Genomic DNA, 3,477 nt, shown 5'->3' with positions numbered 1-3,477 from the left:
GATGTGTCCTTTATTTGCTTCATAATGAAACTAATAAGCTTAGCTTCGTTCATGCCAAGAATAAACTAGTTAATAAACAGCTAGATGGCAAGTCGATACCAGCCCTTGAGTTAAATGCAATAAGTTTAGGAGTAGGATGTGCTATGGAAATTTTCAATGACTTGTCTGGGTCACATTGCATGAAGCCTCTACAGATTGTGAATATAACTTTATATACAGATTCCATTTGTGCTTTACATTGGCTTAATGCATCTTCATTTAAACTAGATAAAATGAATAAACACACAACATTTGTTCGCAACAGGATTCATAATATTCAGAGAAAGTGTGAAATGTTTCCTGTTACTTTTAAATTTGTTTCTGGTAAGGCAAATCCTGCAGATTTGGTGACAAGATGTGTGTCGTATAATCAGCTTATGAATTCAAATTATTTTTCAGGACCTATTTTGGATGAAGCCAATATTCCAGAGCTATCAGTCACAATACCAGCATTTGAAATTGGTGAAGAGAGCAATTGTTCCCATGGTCTTTCTGTGCTTTTGTCCAGTGCGGAACCTCTCATTGATATTAACAAGTTTTCCACTTTTAGGAGACTAGTGCTAGTATATCGGAGAGTTTTGATGTGTGTCCAGAAATGGAAAGTTAGAGCAGGGTTGAAGTGTGATAATGATGATTCTAGTACTCCCTACTTTGCTCAAGCCATTAATTTATTGATATCTTTTGAGCAGAAGAAATATTTTTCGGAAGTTTTTTGAATATTTCAGTCAAGTTAATGTGCCTATTAAAGACATTCCTTCTATTGTGACAAAGTTTAACATATTTTTTGATGAGCAAGGTTTGCTTAGAGTAAGAAGTAAATTTAAGAAGTGGTATTTAAACAAAGATGACAAGTTTCCCATTCTACTGCCTAATGATAGTTATCTCACAAGACTATTATAATGAATGCTCATGATAAATTACTTCATTCTGGTAGTTATGCCGTATTGACCGAATTAAGAAGAAATTATTTCGTACCCAAACATTTTTTCTACTGTTAAGAAAGCTTTGAAGCAGTGTGTTCATTGCCGTCGGTTCAATAGTCGTAGCATTAAACTTAATCAGAATTCCTATAGAGATTTCCGTTGTAATCCACCTAATGTACCTTTTGCCAATATATTTATAGATTATCTTGGTCCATTTTCAGTTAAAGTTAGTGGTGGGACACATAAAGTATGGTTATTATGTTTGACTTGTACTTGGTCTAGAGCAATTAATATGAAGATAGTTAAAAGTTTAAATGTAAGTGAATTTTTAAGAGCTTTTCAGATGCATTGTTTGGAGTATGGGATCCCTCAGTTGTGCATTAGTGATCAGGGATCGCAGCTTGTAGCCGGAGCTAATATTATTACATCGTTTATCAGGGATCCAGAAACTTTACTTTATTTTGAAGAAAATAATGTTGCCCCTCTTTCCTTTCAACAATATTCCAAAGGTGCTAGTCAGTTGGGATCTATGGTTGAGGTGTGCGTTAAAATGGTAAAAAGGTTAATTTTTGGAGCAATAAAGAATAACATTTTATCCTATTCGGATTTTGAATTTTTAGTATGTAATGTGATCCATCTCGCTAATAGACGTCCCATAGCTTTAAGGAAGTTGTTAGAAATGATAGTAAAGATTCTCTTCCTGAACCAATCACCCCTGAACATTTGATCAGAGGGTATGAGCTGTCTTCTTTAAATTTGATTCCTGAATTGCAGAGCATTCCACAAGATCCAGATTTTGATTCCAGAGACATAGAGAGGAGTACCAGGGGTTGTGCAAGGTTAAAGAAAATCTTAATAATATTTATCATAATGAGTTTTTAGGTAATTTATTATATCAAGCTATTGACCGAAAGGACAGGTATCGTCCGGTTTCTCATGCATTGATAAAGCCAGGAGATGTAGTTCTTGTGAAGGAGGAACATACTAAAAGGAGTAATTATCCCCTAGGATTAGTTCGCGAAGTTGTAAGTAATGATTTGGGAGAGGTGACACAAGTAACTGTACTGAAAGGGAAAACTAAAAAGATTAGTAAGTTACATGCAAGTCAAATAATTCCTTTCCTTGAGATTAATACTACTGATGATGTAGTTTGTAATACTGATAATAAGAATGTTCCTGGTGCTGATAGAAAGAAAATTTCTTCGCGGCCTAAAAGAAAAGCTGCTACGGTAAGTGAGGAAAGAACAAGAAAAATGTGCTCTAATTTCATATGTTCATTTACAGCGATGAAGATTTTTTACCTTTGAAAAATCTTCACCCTCTTCCGTGGACTAAACGGAAATTAGTATTTCTTACGTTTGTTTATTAGTATATTTATATATGTATTTATTGAAGTAAGGAGGACTTTTCTCTTAAACTATTAAAATAACTAGTTAAATTACATTTATATGCTTGGTACCATCTAAGTCCTGCTTGCTTACTACGAGCTAAGTAATTAGCTAACAAGCCTGCTAATCACGCCATTTTCTCTTTACTTGGGAGGTTCATGGATATACCCAAGCCAGTCTGGCCTAGCATACCATACCGTCCATATCTTCACTGGCAGTATTTCGGCATGAAGATTTGAGCTGCTAGATTCGTGCTACAAGATTTTTATTATTGAATTTGTGCTGTGCTGCTATTTTACCGTACGATGTTTGGGTTGAGCAATTCAAGTGTTTCCGCATTGACGAAGTTACTCAACATGATCTAACTTCCCTTAATTTGGACTCTGAGCTTCCTTCGGCATGAAACTTTAAACTTCGAGGGCATTCGACTCGTCTCATAGCTTGCATGGATAAAGGTGAGAACCAAGCATTGTTAGGGGTTTCGTAATGTTTTATGGTAATCATTATCCGTTGCCTTAAGCCTTCAAAGCACCAATATTAAAATAAATTCCTTCCTCTCTGATAGATATATATATATTGTGTACTATTAAACTAATTTTGATACTTGTACAATACTTTCGCTTAGGTATAATTGGTGAAGCTAGGTCGTCCTGGGTTATCATCCTGCGTCCATCTTTCTTATTTATATTATTGGTAAGACTTTATATTAGATTTAATTCGAAGGGTGAATGTTATATTGAATACATTATACAAATTATATTGCTTATATTTATAGCTTCAGGACAGTGTTTGATGTCGGAATGTATTTCATTTTCCAGGATATCATTTATCCATATGTTTAATTGAAGTGGCTTAGTCCGAGGATAAATTCAGTTTCTTACATTGGCGAGCACTTCCAACATTATCGGTAATGGCTTATTAGGTTTATATAGATCATATATGCAATTTACGATTTATTCATATACTTTGTTCAAATTGAATTTATATAATTTCCTTTCTTTTATTATATTTTGATATATTTGTTTTTGTTGTTTATACAGGTGAGGTTGGAAAAGCTGAAAGTAGTTTGGAAATACCCCTAGATATAACCACCTTCAAGCATTCGGAATAGACCATTTATAGCATTT

General features: G+C 34.1%; 1 long non-coding RNA gene across 1 annotated transcript; it reads left to right on the top strand.

Annotated features, from left to right (window-relative positions):
* The first annotated feature begins 2,290 nt into the window (after positions 1-2,290).
* On the top strand, positions 2,291-3,230 carry LOC137639109 (uncharacterized). The gene is made up of 3 exons (XR_011044230.1): positions 2,291-2,805; positions 2,976-3,043; positions 3,169-3,230. It is a non-coding gene; the product is annotated as an uncharacterized lncRNA (long non-coding RNA).
* The last annotated feature ends 247 nt before the right edge of the window (positions 3,231-3,477 follow it).

This window comes from Palaemon carinicauda, chromosome 4, assembly GCF_036898095.1.
Source record: "Palaemon carinicauda isolate YSFRI2023 chromosome 4, ASM3689809v2, whole genome shotgun sequence".
Lineage (NCBI taxonomy): Eukaryota > Metazoa > Arthropoda > Malacostraca > Decapoda > Palaemonidae > Palaemon > Palaemon carinicauda.
The sequence above is the reverse complement of the archived record's forward strand: the minus strand, read 5'-3'. Positions and strand labels throughout refer to the sequence as shown.